The sequence below is a fragment of the Scyliorhinus canicula genome, chromosome 10, assembly GCF_902713615.1.
Source record: "Scyliorhinus canicula chromosome 10, sScyCan1.1, whole genome shotgun sequence".
NCBI classification, from domain to species: Eukaryota; Metazoa; Chordata; class Chondrichthyes; order Carcharhiniformes; family Scyliorhinidae; genus Scyliorhinus; species Scyliorhinus canicula.
Window position 1 is genome coordinate 22,743,637 of NC_052155.1, and position 8,648 is coordinate 22,752,284.

Consider the following 8,648-nt stretch of genomic DNA (forward strand, 5'->3'; position numbering starts at 1 on the left):
CAGCACCGGCATGATCAATGGACCTAAAGACCTCCCACGGGTCTGATTTATATGATTCTGGACCATAAAATTGGCCAACCCAGGATGCAAAATTTAACTGAAAGAGAATGTGGAGGATCTAAATCTATATTTAACCTGATGAGACTAATTAAGTTGAAAGTAGAAGCACATAGATGGTGTCAGGACCCCAAGGTGAAAGATTCTGGCCTCTCCTACATGAAGCTCAAGGAAATTTCAACTAATGCGCAATCTGTGATCCAGCTAAACATCTTTTATTTAAACATCTTCTATTTCAGCACTTCTTCCATCTTTTCTCTGAAGGGCAGTCATTAGATCTCTTTCAATGTTTCATTCTTCCATGCTCATCCATTTTATCTTGTTACAGAGGGAATTTTTTTTCATTATATGCTACCTTATAGTGACATTATCTACAAGAGGTTTTACCACAATATTGAATTTTACTAATATTTAGCTGAAGAAAGTGTTGACACATCCATGATTTAATCGCCAGTCAGGCAGTTCAGTGCAGAGTATAGCAGCACCATTGGCATTGATGGCGCAGGCAAAGTTAGGTTATTGCAGCAGAAGCCGAGGCTCGTGGGTGTCACCCAGATGTAGTATATTAGAAAAAAAACAATCAGAGAACCTTGCATCTACTTCTCACCAGCCCAGCCTCAATGCCACCCTGCTGCTTCCTATACTTCAGCACTGTGATAGGACAGGCTAAGAATACAGCCTTAGGCATATCTAACAAAATTCCCTACTTAAAATTGACATCTTTGACTTGTAAACAAAATGTGATTCAAATTCTAAGCCACAGGAAACTGATATTTGGCTTTAACTCAAGTCAGGTATTGAATAAAGTATTTTCCACTAAACTATTAAGAGAAAAATCTGAAGTACCAACGACTAAAGTCTCTAAGCTCACCATAAAAATTAGATTTTCATTATTCTGAAAAGCAGAAATGAAAAAAGGCCTGTCACATGAAATAATGTACGACACCAAGATATAATGCACAAATCACAACAGCCTGCTTTCTTCTTGGGGAGGGCGGATAAATTAATGCCATTGGGGCAGCCTATTTTCAAAGCTCTAATTTTAAGCCACAAAACGTCAGTTGCAAGAGCTCATTTCAGTCTTACTGAAATAGAGTAATTTTTGCGCATAACACTTTTATGCCGCTATAAATAAAGCTTTTAAAAGCAACATAAACCCATTTCCTGTTTACTAAACTGGTCCTCATTCTCTTGGTGATCCAAATCTGATTTCAGACACACACACGCACAAAAGTCACGATTTGCAAAGATTTAAAATGTCTGCATTCCCGAGAGAATTGTAATTCGCACTACCAGACTGTTACATCGTAATTAAATCTAGGGAATTGAATTAAATAGTCATCAGATCGTGTGTATATACACATCAAAACGTGTTTAGATGAGTCACTCACATTTTTTAAAAAACTTCCATCTAATTATCAGCGGATTTAATTTGAACCACTTTTTTTCCTCTATAATGCTCATCAACCAACCTGTGCCTCGATCATCCAACACTTAAGTGAAATGGTTGACCAGTCTCCTTTCGTTACAGCAGCATCATGTCATTATGCGATTACCGGCATTATTTGCCAAGCGGATTCGGACAACCCACATACAAATGCTGCCTTCCTTACTTACCAACAAGCCACTGACTACAAGCATAAAGCCATTTTAGTTCAGCACAAGACGCGTCACCACTGCCGTGTCTCAGAAAGCTGCACCACTTTTTAAAGAGATACTGCTGCCTTTTCAAATTAAAGTGAAAGAACAACGCTTCCCTCCCTCCAAACACAAACCTTTCAAATCCCTTCAACAGCGTTTCAGTATACGACGGGAAGAGGGGCGATTTTCTTTCTCCCCCCCCCCCCCCGCTCCAAAAAAAAATCAAACATACATGAGCAACAAATTCAAAGAGTCGCTCCACGACAGTCAACAATTGTTATCGGTGCAAATATTTACTCCCGAATTATTTGGGAGGATGGGGGGGGGGGGGGGTGGAAAGAGAGGGGGGGGGTGGAAAGAGAGGATGGGGGGGGTGGAAAGAGAGGATGGGGGGGGGGGTGGAAAGAGAGGATGGGGGGGGGGTGGAAAGAGAGGATGGGGGGGGGGTGGAAAGAGAGGATGGGGGGGGGGGGTGGAAAGAGAGGATGGGGGGGGGGGTGGAAAGAGAGGATGGGGGGGGGGGGGGGGAAAGAGAGGATGGGGGGGTGGAAAGAGAGGATGGGGGGGGTGGAAAGAGAGGATGGGGGGGGGTGGAAAGAGAGGATGGGGGGGGTGGAAAGAGAGGATGGGGGGGGTGGAAAGAGAGGATGGGGGGGGGGGGTGGAAAGAGAGGATGGGGGGGGGGGGGGGAAAGAGAGGATGGGGGGGGGGTGGAAAGAGAGGATGGGGGGGGGGGGTGGAAAGAGAGGATGGGGGGGGGGGGTGTGGAAAGAGAGGATGGGGGGGGGGGGGAAAGAGAGGATGGGGGGGGGGTGGAAAGAGAGGATGGGGGGGGGTGGAAAGAGAGGATGGGGGGGGTGGAAAGAGAGGATGGGGGGTGGAAAGAGAGGATGGGGGGGTGGAAAGAGAGGATGGGGGGGTGGAAAGAGAGGATGGGGGGGTGGAAAGAGAGGATGGGGGGGTGGAAAGAGAGGATGGGGTGGGGTGGAAAGAGAGGATGGGGGGGGGTGGAAAGAGAGGATGGGGGGGGTGGAAAGAGAGGATGGGGGGGGTGGAAAGAGAGGATGGGGGGGGGTGGAAAGAGAGGATGGGGGGGGGGGTGGAAAGAGAGGATGGGGGGGGGTGGAAAGAGAGGATGGGGGGGGGGGTGGAAAGAGAGGATGGGGGGGGTGGAAAGAGAGGATGGGGGGGGTGGAAAGAGGATGGGGGGGGGGTGGAAAGAGAGGATGGGGGGGGTGGAAAGAGAGGATGGGGGGGGGTGGAAAGAGAGGATGGGGGGGGGTGGAAAGAGAGGATGGGGGGGGGGGGAAAGAGAGGATGGGGGGGGGGGGTGGAAAGAGAGGATGGGGGGGTGGAAAGAGAGGATGGGGGGGTGGAAAGAGAGGATGGGGGGGTGGAAAGAGAGGATGGGGGGGTGGAAAGAGAGGATGGGGGGGGTGGAAAGAGAGGATGGGGGGGTGGAAAGAGAGGATGGGGGGGTGGAAAGAGAGGATGGGGGGGTGGAAAGAGAGGATGGGGGGGATGGGAAAGAGAGGATGGGGGGGTGGAAAGAGAGGATGGGGGGGTGGAAAGAGAGGATGGGGGGGTGGAACGAGAGGATGGGGGGGTGGAAAGAGAGGATGGGGGGGTGGAAGAGAGGGATGGGGGGGTGGAAAGAGAGGATGGGGGGGTGGAAAAGAGAGGATGGGGGGGGTGGAAAGAGAGGATGGGGGGTGGAAAGAGAGGATGGGGGGGTGGAAAGAGAGGATGGGGGGGGTGGAAAGAGAGGATGGGGGGGGTGGAAAGAGAGGATGGGGGGGGTGGAAAGAGAGGATGGGGGGGGTGGAAAGGAGGATGGGGGGGTGGAAAGAGAGGATGGGGGGGTGGAAGAGAGGATGGGGGGGGGAAAGAGAGGATGGGGGGGGGTGGAAAGAGAGGATGGGGGGGTGGAAAGAGAGGATGGGGGGGTGGAAAGAGAGGATGGGGGGGGTGGAAAGAGAGGATGGGGGGTGGAAAGAGAGGATGGGGGGGTGGAAAGAGAGGATGGGGGGGTGGAAAGAGAGGATGGGGGGGGGTGGAAAGAGAGGATGGGGGGGGGTGGAAAGAGAGGAGGGGGGGTGGAAAGAGAGGATGGGGGGGGGGTGGAAAGAGAGGATGGGGGGGGTGGAAAGAGAGGATGGGGGGGGTGGAAAGAGAGGATGGGGGGGGTGGAAAGAGAGGATGGGGGGGGGGTGGAAAGAGAGGATGGGGGGGGGTGGAAAGAGAGGATGGGGGGGGGTGGAAAGAGAGGATGGGGGGGTGGAAAGAGAGGATGGGGGGGGTGGAAAGAGAGGATGGGGGGGGGTGGAAAGAGAGGATGGGGGGGGTGGAAAGAGAGGATGGGGGGGGGGGAAGAGAGGATGGGGGGGTGGAAAGAGAGGATGGGGGGGGGGTGGAAAGAGAGGATGGGGGGGTGGAAAGAGTGGATGGGGGGTGGAAAGAGAGGATGGGGGGGTGGAAAGAGAGGATGGGGGGGTGGAAAGAGAGGATGGGGGGGTGGAAAGAGAGGATGGGGGGGTGGAAAGAGAGGATGGGGGGGGGAAAGAGAGGATGGGGGGGGGAAAGAGAGGATGGGGGGGGTGGAAAGAGAGGATGGGGGGGTGGAAAGAGAGGATGGGGGGGGTGGAAAGAGAGAATGGGGGGGTGGAAAGAGAGGATGGGGGGGGTGGAAAGAGAGGATGGGGGGGGGTGGAAAGAGAGGATGGGGGGGTGGAAAGAGAGGATGGGGGGGGGTGGAAAGAGAGGATGGGGGGGTGGAAAGAGAGGATGGGGGGGGGGGAAAGAGAGGATGGGGGGTGGAAAGAGAGGATGGGGGGGTGGAAAGAGAGGATGGGGGGTGGAAAGAGAGGATGGGGTGGAAAGAGAGGATGGGGGTGGAAAGAGAGGATGGGGGGGGGTGGAAAGAGAGGATGGGGGGGGTGGAAAGAGAGGATGGGGGGTGGAAAGAGAGGATGGGGGTGGGTGGAAAGAGAGGATGGGGGGGTGGGTGGAAAGAGAGGATGGGGGGGTGGGTGGAAAGAGAGGATGGGGGTGGGTGGAAAGAGAGGATGGGGGGGTGGGTGGAAAGAGAGGATGGGGGGGTGGGTGGAAAGAGAGGATGGGGGGGGTGGGTGGAAAGAGAGGATGGGGGGTGGGTGGAAAGAGAGGATGGGGGTGGGTGGAAAGAGAGGATGGGGGGTGGGTGGAAAGAGGATGGGGGTGGGTGGAAAGAGAGGATGGGGGTGGGTGGAAAGAGAGGATGGGGGTGGGTGGAAAGAGAGGATGGGGGTGGGTGGAAAGAGAGGATGGGGGTGGGTGGAAAGAGAGGATGGGGGTGGGTGGAAAGAGAGGATGGGGTGGGTGGAAAGAGAGGATGGGGGTGGGTGGAAAGAGAGGATGGGGGTGGGTGGAAAGAGAGGATGGGGGTGGGAGGGGTGGGTGGAAAGAGAGGATGGGGGTGGGAGGGGTGGGTGGAAAGAGAGGATGGGGTGGAAAGAGAGGATGGGGTGGAAAGAGAGGATGGGGGGGTGGGTGGAAAGAGAGGATGGGGGTGGACAGAGATAGTGGGGGGGGTGGACAGAGATAGTGGGGGGGGTGGACAGAGATAGTGGGGGGGGGTGGACAGAGATAGTGGGGGGGGGGGTGGACAGAGATAGTGGGGGGGGGGTGGACAGAGATAGTGGGGGGGGGTGGACAGAGATAGTGGGGGGGGGGTGGACAGAGATAGTGGGGGGGTGGACAGAGATAGTGGGGGGGGGTGGACAGAGATGGGGGGGGTATGGACAGAGATGGGGGGGGTGTGGACAGAGATGGGGGGGTGGACAGAGATGGTGGGGGGGGGGTGGACAGAGATGGTGGGGGGGGGGTGGACAGAGATGGTGGGGGGGGGGGTGGACAGAGATGGTGGGGGGGGGGTGGACAGAGATGGTGGGGGGGGGGTGGACAGAGATGGTGGGGGGGGGGTGGACAGAGATGGTGGGGGGGTGGACAGAGATGGTGGGGGGGGGGGGTGGACAGAGATGGTGGGGGGGGGGGGGGGGGAAGAGAGAGAGACACACAAAGTGAAATAACCAAAATAAATTAAGATAGAGGATCGAACATTTAAACGACGTGAAAAGGGTCTAATGCTAAACCATTCGACAACAAAATAGAGGACAGAGGCGGGCACTCTGACCAAAAGGGCAGGACAAGCTCCTGCATCAGGAACAGTCACAACACATTATCACCGATGGCGGCCGCGGAGGAGGGGGGGGGGCCCCCTCATCATCAAAACATCATTTAACCGCTCGGCCCTTTTTATTTTACCTGATCGAAGGGGACGTGGGAAGAAGAAACGCGTTGAAAATTGCTGGGGGCGGGGGAGACAAAATACACGCGCTGCAGAGCCACCGGGAAAAGCGCGACGTTAACTCTAACGTGACTGAGGAAGGGAGATGGGTAAATAAACGGTACGTACGTGTATTGATATTGTAAAGCCAGGAATTATAAGCGGCGAGACCTTTGATAAGGTTCCATCTCCGCGACGGCCTTTGACTTTCCGCGGGCCCAACGCTCCCCCCGATTGGCCGGGGCCGCCTCACGTGAGCCGCCGGCCCAAGCCTTTTGTTACGGGCCTCCCGATTGGTCCGTTTCCCCAGGTCGGCCCGGCCCTTTTAACGATTTACAATTTAAAAGGAATCCTTTTTTTTTCTCATAACATGATGTTCGACCCCCTCTCTCTCTCGTCCCCCTCCCGATGAAATATGATTCACGCCCCCACCCCGGTTTGTGTTCTGGGTGAGCTCGATGGGAGCCTCAAACAGGCACTTTCCCGGCATCCACCGGCGGCGCCTGGCCACCCGTGACGTAACGTCTCCGAAGAATGTTCTAGAAAAGGAAGAGGGGGCTCCGTTCCGCCAGCGAGCCGGAGAGTAGCTTCCTTTAGCATAGCATTCGCTCCTGAAGGTTTTGAATATATATAAAAACGAGTTAAACGCAAAATTCGTCCGTTGGCTCAATTAGTTAAAAGGTTGGTTAATTTTATCAGTCGACGGATTTTGCTATTGTGTCGATGAGGGAAGGGAGTGCGGTGTAAATGCTGCGAGGCGCTGCTTTTCTCGGGAGGAGACGGTTTGCCGCTGCATTCCTCTCTTTTTTTTTATTAAGGGGGCTGGTGGAGGAAGCGCGTCCAGGCGCCGTGACATGTGGCAGCTGTTTGCGGAGGCGATGTTTGTGAGTGGAGTGGGTGGGGGAAGGGCGCGCGCACGCGCCGTGAGGCCTTCGGCCGCCGGGTTGTGTGTGTGTGTGTGTGTGCGCGCGCGCGCGGGGGGCGGGCGGGGGTTCCGCGAAGGCGCTGTGGCAGCTTCGGCGGGTCAGGGGTGGAGCGGGGGAGAGGATCGCGCAGGCGCCGTAACTCTTGCTCGAGGGCGAGTTTGTGACGTGGCCCCCCACGTTGTGAAGGGTTCGCGCAGGCGCGGAAGCTGATTGCTGTGCGGTGGGGGAGGGGCAGCGTCTAGGTCGCGGCTTGTCGCAGTGGCTGAGGAGGAAGCAGCAGCTGGTGCTGCTTGGCGCATTATGGGGGCGGGGCGGGGGAACGAACCTTGGTCTGGGACCTTGGAAGCGTTGCACGCAGCAGGCGCGGATGTTGGGCAATAATGCGCCAACTATAGCTGTGAATAGATTTTGGTGTGACTGAATGTTGGTGGTTCAGTTGAGACAGAACACTGCAATGCTACAGATGCACATTGGGTTAAGATTTATATTTAGTGTTGTGCCAGGTCCTGGCAGAAGGAAGGGAAGCTTGGCGGCTATATGTCTGGGAACATTGAGCGCAGGCGGGAGTGTTGCTGGCTGGATATTTAATACAGAGCTCTGGACAGTAATCCCAGACTCTTAAGAAATGGGTGGAGTGGAGGAATATTATAGGCAATACTTAAAAGGATACATTTTAGCTGTCTGGAGGAAGTTTTTAATTGTCCAATTAATTTTGGGTGTCGGTGGGCAAAATCGGTAACTAATGGGAAATTCCCAATATCTCAACAAAAGGGAAGGTAGTTACGGCACAAGAGGCGACCATTCGGTCCATCGAGTCTGTCGGCTCGCTCTACATTCAGTCCCCTTTTCCCCTACAATAAAAACTCAGAATGCTGAGAACAGACAGCATTTGTGGGGAGAAAACAGTCAAACGTTGATGACCTTTCATGGGAAACCGAATGTTTGTGTTTTTTAATACATTCTTCCAGTGCCGATTTCCATGTAGCCTTGTTCGCATTTTTAAAATACCATACTGGTGATTTCTGTATGCTTTTAGCAGTACTTAATAAATTGTTTGAATATGAATAGCGTTTTTGTGATATTTAATTGTAAATATTTTTCCCAGAATATTCAACGTCAATAATAAAATTTGGGTTTTCGACGTTTGCAAGATCTGGAATTTTGGAAAATGCAATCCTTTGAGCAATTTGTCGAATGACGAACTGTGCATTCGCTTATTTTTGCCTTTTCATCTCGTTTTACGGTTTGAATTAGGCTATAAGCACTACATAACATTTTAAAATGTCCACTAGTGAGAAAAGAAGATATGTGGCTAATTAACTCCCTTTCGTTTTCTACCGCTGCTCGAAACAGATTGAAAACTAAAAATGCCGTTTTCACGATTGAAACATTTCGCCACCATGTCTGTATTAAACGGCATATGTTTTTGTTGCTAATTTAAGAATTTCGGAATATATTGCAATTTACTTTATTAACAATCCAATGCAAAGCAATTTGGTTCTGGAATCCAATTTCTGTTCACCCGTAACAATCCAAATCTAGGCTGTAGCAAGCCAGATTTTTTTCCCGTCACCTGATATTCTCACACTTTCAGCAGGGTTACTCTTGTAACTATTTATCCTGCGCCCCACCACACCCTGGCACTAAAGTTAATTATACAGTTCCTACCACTATCCAAGTGGGAATTTAATGAGATTTGA

At 53.1% G+C, this 8,648-nt stretch overlaps 1 protein-coding gene across 8 annotated transcripts in view; it reads right to left on the reverse strand.

Moving 5' to 3' along the window:
* ankrd12 (ankyrin repeat domain 12) overlaps nucleotides 1–6,358 on the reverse strand; it is a 253,951-nt gene extending 247,593 nt beyond the window's left edge. For 4 of the 8 annotated variants that reach the window (XM_038808701.1, XM_038808699.1, XM_038808694.1 and 1 more), the window contains exon 1: nucleotides 6,152–6,358. The gene's annotated coding sequence lies outside the window, so the exon portion shown is untranslated. Of the gene's footprint in view, nucleotides 1–1,529; nucleotides 1,718–6,000; nucleotides 6,130–6,151 lie in introns of those variants that run through there. The other 4 variants (XM_038808700.1, XM_038808698.1, XM_038808697.1 and 1 more) reach the window with 4 other exon arrangements.
* Between the last annotated feature and the right edge of the window lie 2,290 nt (nucleotides 6,359–8,648).